We start from the raw sequence: 22878 nt of genomic DNA, 5'->3' as shown, positions 1-22878 counted from the left end.
CTCGGTCCTCGTTTTCGTCGCGTGACGAGCCTTAGGAGATGGGGAGATTCCTCCGAAGCGGACAGCTCGCGAATGGGAAAAGGGCACCGCGGGCGTTTAAACCCGTTGCCTGTACGTTGAACAGAAGCTCGGACACGCTTAATGTTCGACGCGCCAATACACCGCACACGAAAGGCAATTTTATAACTTAAATTACATAAATAATCTAAGAATTACAAACGCTAATATTACTTAGAAACAATTGTAAATAATACCATTTTAAACAGTTACTTAATGAGATTCAAAATACATAATATATGGCTGCTTAATGTCTCTTTTACAATCTTGACAACTCTTACATCGTATAATGTGTGTGTAATTTTTCCACTCGTTACCGCGAACCGGTTCCACCAACTCCCAACGTATTCCCTCAAACACCGCTCGTACAATACCGTTGAATGCTCGAAAAACACGAAGCAACACTCGCGAGAAGTTGCTCGTTCCACGATGGGGCAATGTTTCTGTCGGCGTAAAAATGAATTCGTTCGTTTCGGCGGTACAAACCGCGCGGAGAATAAAGACACGTTCCCTCCCGCGCGTTTCCCTCTGTTTCACCATCGAGTTGCTCTCGCCCACGAGATCGGCGATCTTATCTTCGCCCGTATCTCGAGTCATTCGCGCCTCCGCGAGTCACTAGACGCTTTTAATCGTGGCACCCAAGCGAACACCGTCGCCCATGTATCGTCCGTCTTTGGGAATCGCGAGTGATCGTCTCGATTTGACGCTAAACTTCACCATCTACCGTGAAATCGACGATCTCTCGAACCGTTTTACTCGAACTAGCTGGTTGAAAACGGAGCAAGCTATTTGGATGGGAAAAAGGGAACTGACTGATCAATCTTCTGACCTAGAAGCCCCTTTCATTTGCCAGATGACTGTGCTTCAGATCGGTTGATTCTTTCTTCCCTGAAACTGGTATTCTAAATGGCTGTGTTTACTGTTATTGGATTAGGTAGAAGGATCGTAAATTCGATTGGATGTCGGACACGTGTTTTAGAAATTAGGGGAAAGTCAGTTTGAAGAAATATTAAAATACAACAGTTTGTATCTCGTTAATCTTCTTCGCCCTTAAATATTAAAATTTCCACTTCCAAATTTTCATGTCAGTAAAATGGAGACTATAGTATCGAAATATTCTTAGTTGGCTTCCTGAGAACCGGTGTTACATCAAACAACGTGAAACGGAAGAAAGAGATTAAAACGAGGGAGGGTAAAGTGGGACAGGCGATCTGGTAACCCCACCTTCTATTCACCTTGAAGAAACAGACGGGAAAAGATGGAGTAAAATAGCAGTGGAATAATGTCTCTATTCTCGCCTCGACCGCCACATTCTCGAGCTCGTTCTACCCGATAATTACACGTTACCGAAGCACACTGGGCGCCCTTCAATTAAGCCGACGAATCACCTGCTTCCATACCATCCGACCAAAAACTCTACTTCGTCGTTGACCGTCAACCAAGCCTTACGTGCCTAGAGAATCCTCGTCAACGAGAAAGTGAGTTCGCAAGACACCGCTTCCTTGAGTGCTTGATGTTCTCGTAAGGGTACAGTTCAGTTGATAACTCTTTTATACAAAAACAGAATCGTGTATAGTGAAATTTTGGTGAACCTTATTGCTGTAAAAAAATTGTTGTTTACTTTAAAATTAGCTGCCATTGTCCTTTTTCCAAGTAAATAATTGAAAGCAATTAGTTTAGCTGCAATTCGTAATGAAAGTCGATTTCCTCGCTTCAGTCTCACGCAATTTGTGTTGAACGATCTCCCAGAATCCATGATATTCTTAATTATCGTCCTTGCGGCTGGTAACCACATCCTCGACGACATTTCTTTCGTCCCCTTGCTCCCAAGGATATTTTTTTCGCATGACATCTCCCTCCGTCGCGTGTCACCGCATGTTTTGGATGATGGTCGAGTTGTTGAAATTGCGTGTACGACTGCACGACAGGAACCACGTCTCAATTACGAGAGTAATATGCGAGCAATAAGAACGATATTGCTCTGTTAAGGGAGGGTAGATTCGCGTGATTCGCATTTGGCGATATCTACCTTTGGCTCTTCTTTAGAAGTCCATCATTGTCCTTGCGAGACAAATGGAATTCTCGAGAGTTGCTAAGATTATACTATGAGAAGGAACAGTGTTCTGTAAATTATACGTTATTGCAATCATTATATATTTTATAAGTCTCATAAAAATTCATTACTATATCTTTAGAATTAAGTAAAAAGATAAAAGGCGAATGACTGAGAAATGGAACTGAAACGAACCCGTTCCCGCAGGTGTCCGGGAACTGGAACGCTTACGAGATGAACGGGTTCGTGGAGGGTGCCACGTTCGAGAGTATCGTGCATTACGTGTTGAAGAATATGAAGATTACCCAAGCGCGAGCTGGCTACCTAGTAATGGAGGTTCTGAAGGCAGGAGTTTCTCTAGGACGCATCAAGAAAACTCCTCGCGGCACCTATATCTTGGCAACAGACAAACCTAGCTCTATCACGCACAACATTAAAGAACCACATTTCAGCGACGACAGCGATTATGACGTTTCGTCCGGAGACAGTTCGTGATCAAGCACACACACACACACACATATATATGTATCTTTAATCACGACATCCCGCATGAAAAATCATGTTCAACATTCCATTCTACTAATAAAATGTTAATCGTCGGGCGCAAACGAACCTAACCGGAAGCGTATAATTATTTATCTGCTAATTGAATAATTGTTTCGACCTGTCGGTTGTTCCGCATACTCAGACTGTCATTACGATACTAATTGCATTGGACCTTGCGATGTTTCTTTTTCCTTCGCGACTCTCTTCAATGCTGGAGCGTACGATTGGAACCAAGCATATTCTGTCTATCGTCGGAAAGGGTGAAAGGGATGTTGTAATGTCTTTCAACAACAGCAAAGAAATGGTAATATATATATGTAATCGCAAGAATTATTTCGCCAGGGCTGTTTCTTAGGATGGTCAGTTTTCAAGCCGGGAATACGACCATCGTTCCGGTAATTGGTTCCTTTTAACTGCGAGCCTAAAAGTTATGAATTTATGCCTCGCCACGTAAGATATAATTGGGTGTTCAATTAATATCTTGATAAAAAACTTGCTACACCGCAAAACGTGGTTCTACCTCTTCGTCTTCCTTCATCCTCTCCCCTATTTTTATTCTTCCTGTTTAATTTCTTTTGTCTCTTTTCTTCCTTTTCGGAGCAGTTCCGCTCCGGGGCTGATCTCGCAGTTCACCGCGTGCTCCATCAGCGGGGGTCCTAAGCTACCGAAAGTCATTTCGGGAGTAGAGGAAACAAGAAGATCGCGAGATCAGTCCCGACCATTGGCTGTATAATTGATTTTCCGCCGAACGAGCGTCCCACGGAGGCGGCCGTTTCGTCGAACCGGTCGAGTATTCGAAGGATCGCATGACCGAACGCTGCTAGACTAGCCACCGTCCCTGAGAATCTTCGATCGACCGTTCGAGTTGTGGAGGCGCACAGGAGCGAGAAGAGGAGTTAGAAGAGTTAAGTAGAGCATGTGGGCTGAGGTATTGTTACCTTAGACGCGTAGTCTCGTCCTAGACATCCTTCCCCCGTATGGGACGCTACTTCGGTAACAGTGGGTCATTCTATCTACGATAATCTAGAAATATCGTCACGAGACCCTACTCTGGCGAGTATAAGAATTATATAGTTGACAAGGAGGAGCATCGTTGTCGGCACTTTGCAACAATGTGGAAGACGTCCACGTTCCACTGTTGTTTGATTTGTGTCCCTTTGTTGAATAAGCATTTTTCCATGCATCGTGCTCCCGCACCGGAACGATGTAGCTCGTCCCTCCCGGTACGTATGTTAAGGACCTTTTAAGACGTCTCTCTAGTTTATCCCGCTGCGCTACCGGTACCAGTTTCCGTTCTCCGTGCCTCTGTACACATAGGCAAACCACGCTATTGCCTCCGCTTCCAGACGAACCCTCTCTCCTCTTCCTTTTTCCTCGCCTAGCTCGTGAGACTCGTTCCTCCTCTTCCTTCCTTCTCTTCGCCCTATCCCTTTCGTCTTCCATCTCTCTTCCCCCCGATCTACGCTCTTCTTTTTCGAGGTGCTGCAGGTGTCGTGCATTGTCCGCCGTCGCGGCCTCTAAATCTCGTCCCTGACGTCGTGCGGCGTAGCTGCGTCGTGGCCAGCTCTCCCAAGATACATACGACTGTCGGGAAGTTACACGTTCCACGGACACTCGTTCTCTTATTGCGAAACGGCCCGGCTGATAACCATCTTTTCGAGAATTTCGGCCCCTTTCATAAGTTTCATCGCCGCGCCAGTATACGCCGGACAACGTCGCGGTGAGAACAACCGCTTAGATCGCTGGCGACAAGTTGTGTAGTCGAGGTAGATTGAGAAATGTGGAAGAATTCATGGGATATAACGATATGGTATGAGGAGAGAGCGGTGAAGGAGTAATAATTTTGATGGCGATGAATTGTCTCCGAATATAGCGTAACATCAATAGAACGTCTGCTTTCCAATTTACGAAGTTAATCGATGCGATACAAATAATTCTTAAAATCACACAAAAACAGAAAATCTGGTGATCCTACTACGTGCACTTTTAATATACCACGTCTAATATTCTTTATGTGAAGAAAAATTCTTGATGCTTATATCGATTTCTACTTCATATTTTACGAAGAAAAAAGATAGCACGCGGAAAGTAAGGAGGTCACCGGCAAATGCAATGTTTACGCGATACGGAGAATTCCATGGGACCAATTACTAGACGCGAGAAGAGTCGTACGGAAGATTTATTCCGGCCATTACAAGGAACGGTCGCCTGCGGTGGAACGGGAAAACACGAAAACTATTCGAGGCTCACGGAGCGGTCGAAACGCGCCCCGCCTCCGTTAACACGCGCTGCCTACACGTATTTATGCGTTGGCTGGCCGCGCAGCGTCGTCGTCGAAACCAAATGCGTGCTTAACAACCTCAGGAAACAGAAACGCGGTTGCGTCCCGTGAAAGCGAGCCGTTTCTGTTGCGGGCCGCCGCCTATCGCGTACGGAAAATGTTCGGCCGCGATCCTATACGGTGTCCTCGCGGCCAGACGGAAGACTTATGCGTCTGCCTTTGCCGCGTACCAAGCTCCGTACGAGGCGGCAGAAACAGGAAGAGCCAGAGGGACACAGAGGATGGTGCACGGGGTGTATCGGCCGCGTACAAATTTATGCCGGTGCCACGCTAATGTCCGCCCGACCGCATACGTTCTCCTTTGGCTCGACTGGCGCGCGCGAGTCAACGTGTACGAGCTTCGATGCGTTGCGAAACGAATCGAGGTTTTGGCCAACAGTGAACCAAGTTCTGGATTTTTTAGGAAAGAGTGAGAGAGAAAGGCAGAGGGACCGTGTGAAAGTAGAGAAACTCTTTCAGTGGAATTGGGAGAGATATCCCTACTATGTATTTTGTTCTCATATTTTCGGTTTATCGAGTGAAAGTCTATAATATTCATGTCCGTGTAGGAACTTTTTGGAAAATTTACGTTTATAATATTTCGTTTACGTTATCACAACGACCGAGAGTGAATAAAAAATTCTTGTAGAAACACGTTCACGATCTCGTTAAAGGTGTACGGCACCTGGATTTCAGAAGGCCACAATTTAGAGCGATAATGGACACCATATTCGCGCGGCGCAATCGCGAACTCGCCTCTCTGTAGCGCCCCGTATCTCCATATATTTACATGGACCGGGCTCGATGTGGCGTTTAAAATATTCCGAGCAATAAAAAGACACGCGGGTCGAGCAAAGGCTACTTGCAACATGCATAATTTGCACCCCGGTGCGCCATATACGTAAGTAGGTTGCCAACCGAGCCCATGCACTGAAAGCGCATCGCCGCGCAACAGAGATGTAGATAAATAAAGTGTGAAGCACCGTAAGCGTGCTGCGCGAGCTAAAAGCCTCCACGTTGTCTTTTCCTTTGGTTTGTGAATTCGACTTTTAGAGGCGAGTTTCTTCTTTGGTTCTTCTCCGGGTTCTTCCTTTCGATTCTTCCTCCGGTACCTCCCTCGGTTCTAGAGGCTAATTGGACCGGCCAGCCACCGCCACGGCGGACCAGCTGCCTCTGTCACAAGGCGGTCCGTGTTTCATTCAAATCGATTCCGAGTAAAATCCCGGTCCGATCGATTCAGGATCGTATATTACGCGTGGCGAGGCGCGCGACCTTGATCGACGGAAATTACGGGACTCGCGATTTGTCTTCCCAACACCGGCCTGCGCGCGAATGCCCATCAACGGAGTTCCCAAAGAAGTTCCAGCTAGCGGGGCCACGTTCCTGTAGGTTACACATATCCTACGCGTATAGTAGGGGCGAACGATCGGATTCAAGGCGAGAGAGCCACGGGAAGCGGGCGTTGCTTTTGCAATCTCATCCAAATAGAGTGTGGATTTCTATGTATCGAGATAATCGATCTTAATGGACCGGACTGGGCCGCTAATGAACGCTGTAACCGGCCCAGGGAGAGAGGAAGAGAACTGGACAAGCGTGTCGAAAGGTGCAGTTTGTCCTCGCGAGTGTGAAATAATCGCCGCCGTAGATCGTCGAATCGTGTTAAAGAAGGACTAACAGTCCTCTCGCGTAGGAAAGAATGCGAGAAGAGGAAGAAGCTGAGGAACTCGGATAAGAATGTCATAATGCGTTTCCGCGGGACCCTGTAAACCGGATTCGAATCGGTCGACAGTCGGGCTTCACGAGGATCCTATTAAAACCTCGGCGAAAGGTTTGCAGTGTGCTTCTTCTAGGGCCACCTCGCAATTACATTTTATGTCTTGCAATCAGTAAAACTCTAAGTACGCCGAGGCGCGTAGTTTGCTGGTGTAATTTCACCTTCGATTCCTTGCGTCCGCTGCCCCTACGACCCTCTGCCTCCGTGCTCGCGCAAGGAACACAGCGCGTCGTTGTAATTTCGCGAGAGGCGAGAGAGAGAGAGAGAGAGAGAGAGAGAGAGAGGCAGACAGAAAGAAGAGCCACGGGCATACAGGAAGGTGTAAGCAGCTCGGTAATCAGCACGTACCTCATCTTCGACGATAACGCGAAATTCCACGCGTATGCGTTCTTCGGAACCTTTTTCCGCCAGTCGCGAGTATCTTTTTAACTCTTCTCACTGTTTGCAGACGCCATCCGAGCTTCTGAGACCGTATAACGGGTGTAAATTAGTACGGGGTACTGGAGAAATCATTTGGTCGAGTCGTGTGCTAGGTGGAGTTTGCTTCTTACTTGGTGTAGGAGTGTCAATGATTTGACGCACGAGGTTTTTATCTGCAAAGAGACAATAAGGTGGGTTCTTAAGTAAACGTTCGTTCTTTTTATCGCATATGTACTTTATCGTTTACGTGCGAGGTATCTATCGCTCGTAAAATGGAGAATTCTATGCAGAAGATGCAAATGATCGTCACGCCGCACCGCGTCGACCACGTTTCGCAAACGAAGCTATATATTCCACGTAGCAAAGTAATACCGTCGATTTCGTGTTTCCCACAGATAATCGTAATTAGAGGAACTTGACCGTGAGAAGCCGCGCGATATGAAGCATAACTCGTATAAAAAAATCCGCACATACCCCGTAATAAAAAATATAGACGTACATTTGTTTATTGCAAAGTTTCCGCTTTGAATTTCATACAACTTTTATCCCTTTTGTTTCCGCTTACATTCGCCGATATCCATGTAGATCACCGGTGATAAAGTCGGAACCTTTGACCCTTTGTATGCAGGGGACTATCAGGTAGTTAGTTTCCGACAAACGAATTAATTTCACGTTGATAAAGCTGCGTCTCGCGTTAATCGAGACAGATAAGGGAACTAGCCCAACCCCGGTAAGAGGCGGAATTAATTAGGTTTCCTGGTAACGGATTGGCGGACGTTCGAGTCGGAGGGAGACCGGTACCGTTTCGATCGTATCTGCGCTCAACTGTCGCGGCTGCCGGTTCACCGAGAACGAGTTTAAATTACTCGGGGAAAAGGTGCCGTTGCACCGCCCGCCATGAACGTCTTAATTACGCGACCACGTTTCCGGGGTGATTATCGTCGGCTGTTTAAATATTCAGGATTCGTGATGCGCTACGAGCCTCGTTTCATTGGCACAGGAGCAACCGTCTGATCTTTCGCGTGATCTCGGGTTATTCCAGTCGCAGTAATTTATGGGTTGTCATCCCCGGTTGCCTGATATTAACCTTTCCTTGGTTTTAGACCATTGCATTTTTGCGACGCGGTCGACCAGCAATTTTAGCACACTTTTGCATTGGTGCAGCATTTTCCAACTAAGGGTTTTGTTTTTCAGAGGAAAGGATTATACATGTTTGTCAATTTATTCGTATAACAGACTTTATCCTCGGTTTTATTAATATTATTCTATTTATGTAATACCTTCTGGCACAAAAACGTGTCGACTTTCTTACGTCCTGCGTGGAACCCCCTGTGTGGAAATATCTTGATACTATAAATCAGAACAACTTACCGGCTGCCCTCGTGCAACATTCCCATACTCGTTTCGCTGCGTAGATAGATAGATGGACGCACGATAAGGTATTTATCCCGTGTCCATGCAGATTACCGTTTCATCGTCGATTCTGGAGGGACTAATTTCATGGGGTGTCCGTTGCGTGCACGTAAAAGCGTGCTACGTTGGATTCCTATCAGGGCGGCGTAGACGACGTTGCGTGCGATTGGTATCACCGCGTTCCTCTGTAACACCGAAAGCCGGTCATTACGCGTTCGACATTTATCCGCGCGAATATGTTACGTTGTGTTATAGAAATCGTTCGGCGCGCGAGGCTATGGGAAGTCGACGCTGCTATTACGCGCGTTCGCTGCATCCTGTTGGTCGTTGCGTCTTCGGAACACGAGGAAATCGTTGAAAACTTGGTAACACTTGCACACTTTCTAGCCTCATAACACGGGTAGTTTGTCTGAAAATAGAATACGCTTTATAGGTATGGTTATTATAATAAAACCTTAATGTATTGCTCGAGACTTTAATGATTATATTGTACAGAAATAGGATAGCGAGGAAGATGAAGGATATTCCTAGTTGTTGTTGGCTATTTTCTTAAAAAGTTGATCGAAAGATAAGTGTTTCTTATCGATTATATAAATTAATTCTTCAAAAATAAAAGCTCACGTGCGATCTATTTTAGATTCGATAGCTTCCTTATAAACATCGTTTTCTTAAGAACATATTTCCTTTGATCTAATTATTTTGTTTGCATAATTATTGCACTGAGATCTATATACAGTGTTAACTAATACCTCGTGAAAATACTAACCATAGTAACTTCAGCTAAACTTGATCAACTGACGTCAATCACGTTACTTTAGTTTTGATATACATATAAATTTGTGTCACTATTCCCTACAGTATCGTATAATCTCTATATCATATTTTCAAACGAAAACATAATCTTCATATTTCTCTGGCTACATTCATACTGGAAAAGAAGCTCGGTATCAATCAGTATGAAGTAGGAAGAAAGATTCCTCGACGACCCTTTTATCTTAGCACCAGAAGAATCTTTATCGAGAATCCTCTGGAGAATAAAAGCGAACATACCGTGTTCGTCGCTGTCGACAGCTTTGCGAATGTTTGAAAGGCTAGCGAGCGAACGAAACGCAAGAACGCTGCTTTCTATTCAATCGGTTCAGCGGAAGCGATGCGAAGAAGCGCGGAGACGCGCGTTGATTTCCGAAGCGGTTACGAACCCTTGCAAGAGCTCGATCGACGCGGATCGTTCGCGATTTCTTGCGTTGCGTTGGTACGCGCGCAATATTGGCTAGCGATGGTTTTCCGTCGAAAGCGCGTGTACACGTGTACGCGCGAGCATCAAGCGCAGCGAGGCGGCATTGTACGCGGGCCCATTTATCTGCGGGAATAAAATGCAGATAGGATCTGCGTCCACGCGAGGTTCTGCCAGTATTTGTCATGGAGATGCGACCCACCGATACCGCCTCGCCCGTCCGTGGAATTACCCGAGCCACGCTCGGATTCTTCAGCGTACGCCGGTAATTTACCGAGCACTCGACGCAGCATCACGCCGCTAGTCCTTCCTCCTCTTCCTTCCTGTGTTTCACATCCCATGTTCTCGTTCGGTGACCCTTTTCCTTGATTATTACATCTGCCGAATTTAATCGGTACTTTGGTTGAGATTCTCTTTATTATTATGGTTTAATGAACCGTAAAATTGCTATTATTCTGATAATTAAAGTAATACAAAATCCGATAGTGTGTCGTTTTGACGCGGATTTTGGTTAAAGTCTATCCATCTTCTGCTTTTTCAGTTACACATAGTAGCACCTGTAATTGAAAGCTCGCTTTCAGTTCTCGGAAAGTCTTCATCGTAGATTGCGATCCTGCTGAATAAAAGTTGCGTTGAAACGATACAATTTTTGTACATTGAGAAATTCCCCGAACACCAAATGAAGAGCAGGTGAAGATGTGCCTGGGACTGTAGTTTTTTTGCTGAGAGTAAAATTGGCAGGTGGTTCGAGCTTTACCAGGATCGCTACTTTTGAGATCGACACAAACACTTTGAAACAATGAGGTTCTTTGTTCGATGTGGATTGCTGTTAAGATTAATACCAGTACATATTATCGTACATTCTATAAATGTTATTGAAGGCTGTTGCTGTTATAATGTAGCGTTTCGCGTGGTCGTGTCTATAGCCAGTCGTTGTCCAATTCTATTGTATGCGAGAATATTGAAAGCAATTAATTGTTGAGCAAGTGTACAGCTGATGGATATTGTGTATCGCGTTGCGTAGGCCGTGGTAACCTACATGGCCAACATCAAGTTATCTTGCATGACTAGTGAATACGCGTGCTGAAATGTTGCAAGTTGTTAGCTGACATTAGGCTCTTAATTCTATTCGCTTTGAAGTCGAGAACAGAATCTATTTAACGTGACGTGACAAAAAAATTCGATAATTCTACTCGTCTAAGATCCTATTCTTTTCACATTATGCAACGTTTTTCTTGTATGTATTATACTATTCCTCTTGATAATTAAATATCTGGCAAGAAAATTTATGCAACGTATGGAATTTGCCAACAGTCGAAGGATTATTAAAGGAGCCGAAAAAAGACGATGCACCTTCGCATCTGTGTGACCAAGTCCTCTTATGGCATTCGATGAAACACTCGAGCTCGATGAGAGCCCGTGTCGCGTAATCTCCAAAGATAGCCAGGAGGATCTTAATCGCCGAAACAAACAAGGACTGCTTGAAACGCTTTGCATGGAAATGTACAGGTTGGGCATTAGGCGGCTGAACATCTTCAGCCACCGAAAGAGATTCCCGTCGGATTTAAGGAATAGCGCGACGAAGTAACCGTGGAAAGCGGATAAGTGATGATTCATGGAACAAATCTTGGACTCAGACCAAAGAGATGCCACCTTAAGATCTCCGTAAATACCAGCCTAACGCGTCCTGACTTCGACGTTTGTGACTTAATTACGCTAAGAGTCACGAAACTATAGCTTCGTCGTCGAAGCTGAATTTCTATTTCTGGATTTTTCTTGGAGTTTCATTATCGCTATTTCAAAAAGTTAAACAATAACGTTACAGTAAATACGATTTATAGAACAATCATAACAACTCTAAGAGAAAAGATGTATAAACGTAATATTTACGTTTCAATTATTATACCGCAACTACCCAGGCATGATGCGTTCAATGGAAATCGTGTCTAAAAAGAGAAAGAAGAAAAGTTTTGAAAGCATCGAAACGTTCCGAGGAAGCTATTAACGAAGGAGAAAGCTGAAGAAATCCCGTAACGAAAGGCAAACAGTAGCGAGCGAGTCGGTTGGAGAGTCGAATGCAGTAAAAGTCGGCGTTTTTGTCGCGTGAGTAAATTAGAGAGATAACGCGAATGAGAGGAACAGAGGACGTACGTGTGAATGGATCGAGTATACCGGAGATACCGCTTTATAATGCTTCTTTGCGTACCGGTAAAGATGGCCACACAAGCTATTTTATCGTATGAATTGAAACGCAAACGGTTCGAGAAGCGTACCATCCAGAACAAAAGGAAGAGAGAAACGAACCTTGTAAGAGAAAGAAGCAAGCTTCAGAATAGATCAATGAATGTTATTGTCCGTTGTTTTCCTGAAATGCATACGTACTCTGCACGAGGGTGAACAATGGCGTTTGTCCGGAATAACTGCCAGTATCGAATTCGTTGATCGCACACTGGATCGAGCGCGAGAATACCAGCAAAAAACAGAAGAAAAAAACGAAAAGGGAAAAAGAAGAGGAGGAAATTCTAAAACGAGCGTGCGCGAGACTCGGCGCACCCACGACGTGTGTATGGTATTCCGCGAGCGGACAGACTAGCTTCCTTCTCTTTTTCTTGTCACATAAAAGTCTCGTGGCGGCTGTGTTTCTTGATCGGCGAGAAAGAGAGAGAGGATAAAGGGAGAAAGAAACAGAAGAGGAGCAGAAAGGTGAGGGAGAGGCGAGAAGGTTCTGGACGAAAAAGAAACGAGAGGGCGAGAGACGGGCCCGTCGAAAAACGACTGTGGCGGCTCCCGCTGAGACAAAGCGCGAGAACCTGCACTCAAAACAAACATCACTCCGCCATTCATTCGGCCAGCGGATTCGAACATTCATCCCCCACGGTTCGTGCGTCACGGTGGACAGGGGGTGGAGGTAGTCGAGGGGTGACGAGTCGAGGGGACCACCGTACGACAATGCGGTGAGATCGAGCCGTCTCCTGGACCGTGCTCGCTTTAGGCTGCATTCACACGCGTCCGTGAAAAGGAAGTGGCGTGCGGAAGGTTGTCGCGCGAACCAACGTGTTAAGGAAGAAGAAAGAAAGAAAAAAAGAAGAGATCGAGCGTGCGACGCGCAACGCCAACACCTTCTCGCTAAGGCGTTAAAACGAGAACGAGTGTTCCCTTCCTCTGGCACGGTGGCCGCTTTTGTATGCTCTCTCGTGGTAGTCGAGATTTAGATCGATCACGGGATCCACACCATCTGGGACCCGTAACGTCGGAGATGACGTATGAAAAACCAAGGATTGTTCGTAGAATTTGGTGGAATTGTGGGGTAAATACTCAAAGGTATTACCCGAAAGAGGATCTTTCTTCTTACTTCCTTGGTACTCCTTTTTAGGAAATGGCAGATTATATAGATAACATTATACCAGAAAGACAAACTTTAAAAATCAATTTCTTTATTTTTGAGCCGTTCAAAAATTCTCTGGAGTCAATTGCTGTCAGTCACATCTCCGCAGTCTTGCCTAGCATCATTAGAAGCACTTCTACAAATCACCAATTACAAGCAGAACTATCGAATCGTTAACCTCTCCTCTCTTCGGCGTGAGTCGCGGCGGTACGCAAATCAACGAGAACCGTGGTCATCGCTCTTCGACATCTTCTCCATCATCCATCTCTCGCCACCCATCCAACGAGAACAGAGAACCAGAGGAGTAGGATGGTCGGTTCGGGGACCGGTAGCAGGATGATTAATATCGTAATCGCTAAATTAGTAACACTTAACTCCAAAAGAATTCTATCGAGGCTGCGCGCCGATCGACGTTGGCGTCGACAGTACGCCAGGGAGGTTTTAACCACGAGGATCACGATAGTGAAAGAGAGAGAGCCGGTTCTCTGTTGCGGGTCCCGAGAAACGTTTGTCCGGCCTAGATATCATCAGGGTCCCTGGTGGGTCCAGGTTCGGGAATCATTAGGCCCCGAAGACGACGCATTCCGCAGTGGCCATCGGAACAGAGAGGACCACGACGACGGTACAGTCGTCTTGGATGATCCGGTGGCCCTCGACGTGGCTTGTCCACCGCGTCCGGCTACGGCATTTATTAACTCCCTTATCAGATTTCGATTTGGACGACGTGCAGCAACGACGGATACCGTAATTATTTTTATTAGTACCGCGCTAACCGTCGTCCTTTTCCGTGGCGAGAACCACCGGCCGATGGTTTGGACGAGCATACACTGGCGCGAGTTCGATGCTACAAAGGGGCCCGATGAGTTTTCGGCATGCCTGCGCTCGTCGTTATCCTTTTGCCGCCCGCTCTCTGCGTTTTTCTCTTCTTTCTTCCTTTCTTTCTCCGTTGACGATGTGTCGCGAGAATATCGACGAGTTTTTGGTGGAATACGCCGATATGCGGACGGAGTTAAAGCGTAGTCCGCTAGAGACGAGAACGGCGTTTGATCTTGCAGACCCAATAGTTTGCAGTTGCACAGCAGGTGATATTAAGTATGTATGTGCATACTTTAATCGTGCATAAACGGAGCTCGAGTTTTAATTAAGCGAATATGAATCTGCAACAAATGTCACTCATATTTCAGTACATATACTCGACGACTTGGACACTCGTACCGATAACTCTGATAAATAAGAGTGGGAGTGGTCTCCGGTTAAGCAATTTAGACGTTGAAAACGCAAGGACGAAGGCTGATCGATGCTCGGTTTTGACGGACTCGTCTCTCTCGTTCGTTGCAACGAGAATCTCCGGCCTGCGGCTCGTTGCGTGGGCGTTCCACGCATACAAAAGTCGGATTACAAATTGTAACGATAGACGAACAAATAGGACGGAGTTACGTTGATCAGGTGGAAACTGCTTTTTGCCACTTACACAGCCGGCGTATCATCAATCATCAATCACACCGGCATCAATCTTTGTTACGGTATAATTTCATTGACCTGTTAACGTTCTCTCGTTCCTCGTGCTCTCATCGATACACACAGCCGCGTTATTGACTGCGGTAATCAATCCCGTGTACGTTGCCGCGAGCATCAGTCTTCGCGCGCACGTCATGCAAGCTGATCATCGGACTCGAACACTCGTCATAATAACCTCAACAAGATTGTACAGTTAGAAAGGATCGTTTCCACGAGATCGACCGTTGTTTCCTGGTTATTCGCTGGAAAAACGATCCTGTCACGATTACAGGCAGAATTTTGACCATTGTCTAACGTTTGTTGCGAGGTATTCTTGATATTCATCGATTCTTTTGTTTCCTAGCTGCATGGGATTAATATGAGCAACAAAGATTCTACATTATTATTCTACGAGAATGTTATTTATTGAAGTTAATTCTTAGAAAGCATGGAGAGCTGGGAAAATGGATGGTTTCTTTTCTTTCACTATTAGTGCAATGAGAATATTCCAGAGAATGAAGCGTGTAATGTTACAAATCTGTGTGGACTGTGCATAAATCGTTAATTGATTACGCAATGAAAGCTATAAGAGCAAGAAGAAGTAACGTTCAGTAACGACACGAAGCGTTCCTAAATTAGCCGCATCGAATCGAAGGTTAATCACACGCGTTAAACGCGCAGCGTTCCGTGCTTTTTGCTTCGTCGCATTTTTCTGTCGACAGTCGACGCAGCTCGTATAAGCCGCGTCTCGTCCGCCTAATTAACGCGTTGTTAATCATCTTGACAGATGAATTCCGCTTCCGGAGCTGTCAGCGCGCCAACGTCGATCACGAATTCTTGCTGAGCATTGTATTTTAATTAGTCGTCACTACGGAATTATTCTAATAACGAGCCGGGTATGCATCCATTCCGCGCCATACGTTAATTATGCGATTGAATCGAATTCCGTGGGTAAGAAACTCATAGCTGCATAGAACATCTCTCAAACGGAACTAGAAGCACTTTCTTTCTTTCAAATCTCTGTAAAATCTATCGTTACTCGGAGAAACTCCATTATCTTCGTCTTTGTCTTTTTTATCTTCTCGTTTATTATTTTCTCCGAGAGCATTGCTAATTATATCGTCAAGTTCCTTTACCGTTTGTTTTACAAATAGAAACCGCAAATTCACAGGCACACGCTCCTCTTTTCGAAACCCCAATGCAACCGAGTTATTCGCTAGCAGGTAAATATCCTGAAACGACCGACCCATTTCAAAGACACAATAGTAGCATCTTATCTTTTGACAAGATCGCTTTTAACCTCGGTGACACCATAAACACCCATCGATGAGGATAATCGACGAGCAGTCGAGTCAAAATCCGGGATTTCTTTGGGCGATTTTTCGTGGTCGACACGGGATTACGATCAGCAGCCTCTCGATCTCTACTTTTCAACGTGGCCGTGGTAGAGCCAGGGTACGCGGCACAGATTTATCGCGGTCCGTTCGACTGGACGGAAAAGAGAGGTAGCTGGATCGAAGGGTTGAAACGAGGGAAAGCGGGACAGAAGGAGGCGAGAGGAGTGACTCGGGGAATTTACACCGTGGATTTGGCCGGTGCACGATCCCACGGGACCGTGAGGAGGCACCGTGTATCCTCTTCATCTCGTCGAGGAAGAGAGGACGCTCCCCGACCGGTTCAAACGAGCGTTCCGACCGCGACGGACATGTTCGAGCAAATTGTACAAGACAAGCCTGCATGCTTTGGCAATGAGCCTCTCTCTTCGCGTACGTACCATTTCGTATATATGCGTGCGTGTACGTATACGTCGTAGCAGCTATGCCGAAGCCACATACACTCGTACGTTTCTCTTTCTCTTTCTTTCGCACAGTTGAACCCTTGGCCAGGCTTTTTAAAGTTTGTATTTTCGGTTACGGCGACGGTTATGGAACGAGTTTTGAGTTGTCCGTTGTCCAGATAGCTTCAAGTACCGTTTCGATTGCGTCGCTCGGTCGAGTAAATTGACTAAAACGGGAAATTGCACGATTTATTTAGGGGACGATTAAGAGACTTTTAGAATCTTCGATTGGGTTCGTTAGATTATAGGAAATTCAGTTTGGTTATGTAATCCCATCAGTCCGAGAATAAGTGAAAATAATACAAGAAACAATTTGTACATTGAGTGTCGTTAGTGGAGCATAAAGAATTGATTTCAATTTGCAATTCACATTACGCGATGTATACTACCGATGGTCTCTACCATCGTCGTTCCTCGCAATCAAGAAAGTCGCTTCCGCGAATTTGTCCAGCCGCCATATCAATTTGACAATCGATTATTTATGAGTGTAAAACACCTGTCGAACCGGGAACGCGATTGTTCGTGTCGTTCGACCGGGGGACATTTTTTCGAGTGAATCTCACGCGTAGCATGAGAATCGTGTATGCGAGAAAGAGATTCCTCGACCATACACAAGCGGGAGTCGTGTGTGCGTCGGCCATTAACGACTCGTCGCGCATAATTTATAGGCCATTAATTAGAGACTGTGATAAAAGTGAGCGCTATAAAATTATAGAACAGTCGGTGAGCATCTGTGCCGCGCAAGCTTCGGCCTCTTCCTCCACTTGTTCGTCGAGCGTCGCTTGCGCCGAGCATAATACTCGTCGCTTTTAATACCTGGCCGTGCCCCCGCGCGTGTTTTACATTAACGCTGTAATCGCGCCGCTCGTACGATCGCGATAAACCCCAACAGCCTCGCGTGTCTTGTTCTGATCACTCCAGGACACGTATGCAAGGTCAGTGATCATCAGGTAATTAGGGATGCGTTTCTAAGAATGGCGCGATTAGACAAAGAAATAACAGAAGTGATAAATACAGATGCAGTTCGGGTTAAGGCAACAGAACTTCATTAGAGATGTAATTTTTCTACGAGGTTAGAATATCAAACGTGAGCGTTTGGATAAGTAATAGAAAGGACAGATATACTTAAATCTATAACGAAAGATTCGTCGCTTTTAGAGGTAAGTTTGAAAAATGGCTATACGCGACGTAACGATCTCTTAATGTCCTTAAAAATTCTATCAAGGACTGGAATTTTTCTTTTCAACGTATCGCGCAATATTTCCATTATCAATAGCAAAATCTCATCAGCGGTTATTTCAATTCTCGCGGCGATATCAAGGGAATATCCAGTGGACAGCGAGGAGGGCGAGAGCGAGGGCACGGTCGACGAGTGATTTATAAACGAATCGAGGGGTGGAACGAATGCAAATTTCCAAGCACGTGAACTCGGTGTTCCGCCCAGGGAACGCCGCAAGAACACTGGTCCCTCCCCATTGTCTTACGTCTATTTATCTTCGCGTGTGTTCGCATCTACTCTTTGGTCCCGTAGGAATGCGAGATTGTTGCGCCTCGTGGGTTCTTGCCACTTAACCCCGCGAACGCTCGAAGGCGACAGGTGTGGCAACGGTGCGACCGCGAGCGTTGATCGCTCGCGCCTCGTTAATCATCACCGTCAGCGGAGATTAAGCGCCGGGGTAGCTTCTGCCACCCTATTAAGGCTGGCACGGTAGGAGCCAGGTTCGTTTTGTTAGGTCGCGCACCTTTCACGAGGTTAATCGACACCGTGGTTAATTAAATAAAACCCGGTGAGAAAATTAAATCGTCCAACGTTGGGATCGGTCGCGACTTTTGTCGCTGTTCTTAACTAAACGAGCTACCAGTATATTCGAGTAAATATTTGGCTAATTACGCGAAGCGTCCAGAGGCGAGCTTCGAGGACTCGTTAAGATTCGTTTAGCCGACGATCTTATATTTCTCGATGGTTATCGCGACCTGTTTGCCTGTAATTCAGCGTGACGTAAAATTGGGACAATTAATATATATGTCTAGCGATAAAGCTGCCGCTGTGGGTATCGCGAGAGAGCGAGATCGCGCGAACAGGAGAGGCTCAAATTTAATCGGCCGGCCGATCTCTCGTATTAAATACATTATATCCTTCACAAGCGTGTCGCCCTTATCAAAATCACTGGCTCGAATCTCTCGGGGGACGTTACGAGGACTCGCGCTGGTAATGGAGGTCCGAAGCGGAGTCGCGGCCGTGTTTTCGAAGGAATCCGTGAAACGGCCTTCCTTCTCTGCGTTTGGTCTCTCTGCCTCTCTGTACCACACGGAAGACGAGATCAGAGAAGGAAAGAAAAAAAGGAAGAAGAAAGGACGATTTCGTCGTCGTCGGCGAGAGATCGCCGATCTCGTAGATGTTGCACGGCGTCGCTGATGTCGCGTACAAAAGGAGAAGCAACCGGGGATGGTGGAATGAGAAGCGGGACGAGGATGAGCCAGGAGAACAGGAAGGAAGGAGGGAGCGGAAAAGAAGAAGAAGAAACGGAGGACAACGGCGAGGACGATCGAGAAGAAAGGAGAGGGAGGAGGATTGTTTCCTGGTGGCTCGAAGCACCGTCTCCTCGTATCTTTCTCTCTCTCTCTCTTTTGTCGTTTTGTTTTCACGATGGCAAAGCCGGTTTGCATACGAGGTGAACAGAGAGAGGGCCAGTGGAAACGGGGGGAATGGGCCGAGAAAGAGTTAGAGTCTAGAGCTGCTTGTGCTCCGCGGTTGCTCGAAAAACCTACCAAACGAATCAACGAATCATAGTGTGGACCAAAGCTCTTCTACTCTCACTGCTGCGTCTTTTGGGGTCACGATACGTACATAGAATTGGAGATTCGTAACTTATTGCCTTATTCTATCAACATCGGTATCGATTATTCGCTATACCAGTAAACGATCGTGGGAGGCACTTTATTTCTTTGTCATCCCGAGTACATATACGAGTCGCTCGATGTGTCTTCTTAAGCAGTGACTTCTCTTCCACGCCCTGTTTGTTCGCGGGTACGCAGGCAGAAAGATTTCCCGGATCAACGAGCATCGCGGGTATACGCGTGTGTGTACGCAAACGCCAAGCAAGATCTGTAACCCCAGATACGAATCTGCGAAGATATCGCAACGAGTACTGCTCGAGAGTTGGCAGTCAGTCGGGATAACGAGTACCGTCAACCGAGCTTCCCTCTTCCTCTGTTTCGTCCTCCTCTCGAGCTTTCTCGTCGTCGTCGTCGTCGTTTGCCTCATGGCCGGTCGTTTCACCGAGCACTAAGGTGTCTCGAGGGAAGAGCAACGTCTCGGCGTGACATCGCTCCTTCCTGCTTTTCTTGCTCTTCGTTAAGTCCTGTGTGCTATCACACCTCCTGCCAGATCCTCTATTACCGATACGATCGGCGAAGGACTCGTATTAACTACCGGTGTTTCCTAGTAATCCCTGCGGCTTGAGTACGCTCTAACTCGTCGCCGAGGTGTGTGTACATGCTGAGCGGTTCGCGCGAGATCTCCACGGCGATCAGTCGACTTTCCGTGCACGCCGCGGGAATTTGCTTTAAGTAGGATTTAAATCGGACGAATCTTTGTCCGTATAGAAAATTGAAGTCACGAATCTCTAAAGGAATCGAATGTCGTTTCATCGAATCGGAAATCTACGTTTATTGAAAGGAGAAAAAAGAATCGTAATTTTGTCAAGCTTCAAAATCGATGGATTTACTTTCGAATGGTGTTCGTTCGACAGGTAACGGAGTAAGCAACGTAGGAAGGTGGGAGCGAAGATAAAAAGAAGTCGAGCGTAACCGTGAGATATTGAGAGGGGGAAGGATCAGAAGAAGGAGGGCCACGCACGCGTCGAGAGCAAGTGTGGTCAGAGTCGCGGAAAGGGTGAAAGAAAAGAAGAACTGGAGGGAAGAATGTCGATGGTTCACGGCAATAAAACACCCCGGCGCGCGCGGACGCAAGCGTGCGCGCATCAGCCTGAAGCTCATGAACGAATTACTGTTACAGGCAAACAGAAAACCAGAAAAGAAAGAGAAAAGCACGTTACATATTGCTGTGTAATAGAGCGAAGGAAACGGACAAACTGAGAAAAATAGGAAGATCAAATAGAAGAAAGGGTGATCAAGAATTATCAAGACGTAGTATATCTCGACATACTATACAAGAATCCTTTTGATCTGCCAGTATCGCGATAATAAAACGGGAATTCGCTCGATTCGATCGTTTCTAGGAAATACGCGACGAAGATCAGATCGAGAAGACTGTTATCTGCCGACAGTTGAAGTTTAGCATCTAAACGCGAAAATGCTTGTGATTTTTCGCGGACATGTTCACGAAGATAAGCGGAAATGGGTATTTTACACGTCGCGTCGTCGGAACCGTACGAGGCGATAGAGAAAAAGCGTAGCAGAGATTTATGCTCATACTTAGACGTGACAAAACGGTGTAGAAAGCGTTCTTGTAACTTGGCGTGTCTCCATAAATTTCGATACTGGAATTTCATTCTTCGGACAAAATTAAGTCTGTGAACCTACGAAGCAATGTAGGAATGTAGATATTAATGGGCTGCTTGATCGGCGCCGCTTTTTCTCGTCCATCTTATCGTTCGCCTATTTGCATAATTATTTGTTCACCTTCGGTCACCTGTACCATTTTTCGATCCCCCGTCATTTTTAATCTCCGCGCGATTAGGATCTCGGTTTATTCAAAAGGATTTTACAGATTTGGCAAACGAGCGAACGTCGACTATACTCGTAACAACTATCGTGGGACGTTTTCTGGGAATGCTCATCGTGTATCCCTATTTATTGCGAGAGTCGTAACGAGTTAATTAAGTGTGAGAATAGGCGTAAATGACAGGAACGCGTGGTATGTACCTTTTATTTAGAAGTTTATCGACGCGACTACGATCTCAATATGTTTAGTAATATAACGAAGGAAACCATGGCGCGTCATCTCGAAATCTCCTCTATCTCAGATCTTTAGATCTAATCGATAAATTGAAAATTAAGCGTTGGTTGTATACGAGCGCGTTGTATTTCGTGTTTAGCGAAGGCTGTTGATTGGAGTGGAACCTGATAACCCGGAAGGATTGGTGAAGGACGGATGAAACGAAGCACCACGTAACTAATGTCACGAAGACTAAGATCTACGTTCCCTATCTTGGGTGTCAACTCCGTTAAATATAGGAATTAGAAATCTCCACCTTCAGTATTCACGCCAGCCCAAACAACGTTCGGAATAACATTTAGAAATTCGAAAAAATATTCGATTACAGCCATATATCAAGCGATTCTACTGATTCATCGTTGAAACTCAAGAAAAGTTCATCGAATCATTCGTCGAATCGAGGACAAAGAAGATAGGAAGCTCGCGGTCACGCGAATCGGAAGAGGCAAAAGGAAATGTGGGAACCGCGATCGAGGATGAATCGTCGAGTCAGCACCGTGTCTCGGCCGATTTTCGTTGAGCCGACGGAAGCGCAAAAAGGTAGATTGACATCGGTAACAGACATCCGATCGCGATTCGATTCGTGGCGGAAGAAGGGAGCCGAGTATCCTGGCGGGAGCGGTTTGAGCGGCGACGAGGCGCAGTGAAACGCGGAGTTGCGCGACGACAAGAACCGCGGCGAAATCCGAGAGAACAGAGAGAGGAGAGAAGCCGATACAGGATTCCTCGCAATCAACATTACTGGCTACGGATGGACGTAGCGAGAGGAATCCCTCTCTGCCTTTCACCCTGTCGGTCTCTCGCCCCTCCGTCGTCGATCTCTCCGACAATTGATTGAACACAATGCCGAATAGCGATACCTATGACGCGTCGCTATTCAAACCGCTTGGCATCCTGGATTTTGTAATTCTAATGTCTACACCTTCGCTGCGAGCAAGCGTCGAGATAATCGCATATGAATATGTAAGAACAATGAGCAATATTCCACTCAATAATGGAGTCGTTGGAATCCGTTTAAAAGATGAGTTTTATCGATCAACGTTCGATGCAGTTGGAACGAAACGTTGCGCGTTCTGTTCGACTCGATGTATCCATTTTCGCAACAATGTTCTTTCTGTTCGTTCGTTCGTTCTCGGTAATGGTTCGTTGCACCGGATTTCCACCGGTTGATTCGCAATGAGCGTTGGAATCATACCGTGTTGCCGGTCCGCGTGATAGTCCAATGACTCTGTTACTCGAATATTCTCTAGTGTCTTTAAAACGTCGTTTAAAATCATTTAAACGGCAGAAGTATCTATTATCGAGCGGAAAAAAAGAAGAGAACGAAAAGAAGGAGATAGGACAAGAATGTAACAGCGAGGTCATTGCGCTGGAATAAGTAA

The 22878-nt window shown here is 46.0% G+C and overlaps 1 protein-coding gene across 3 annotated transcripts in view; it reads right to left on the bottom strand.

Annotated features, from left to right (window-relative positions):
- LOC126867785 (TSC22 domain family protein 1) overlaps positions 1-22878 on the bottom strand; it is a 203165-nt gene that overhangs the window by 90342 nt on the left and 89945 nt on the right. For all 3 annotated transcript variants that reach the window (XM_050622738.1, XM_050622718.1, XM_050622728.1), the window contains exons 2-4: positions 8827-8992; positions 8542-8768; positions 7099-7343 (exon numbers count right to left, since the gene is read on the bottom strand). The gene's annotated coding sequence lies outside the window, so the exon portion shown is untranslated. The remainder of the gene's footprint in view (positions 1-7098; positions 7344-8541; positions 8769-8826; positions 8993-22878) is intronic.

The sequence above is a fragment of the Bombus huntii genome, chromosome 1 (genome assembly GCF_024542735.1).
Source record: "Bombus huntii isolate Logan2020A chromosome 1, iyBomHunt1.1, whole genome shotgun sequence".
NCBI lineage: Eukaryota > Metazoa > Arthropoda > Insecta > Hymenoptera > Apidae > Bombus > Bombus huntii.
The sequence above is the reverse complement of the archived record's forward strand: the minus strand, read 5'-3'. Positions and strand labels throughout refer to the sequence as shown.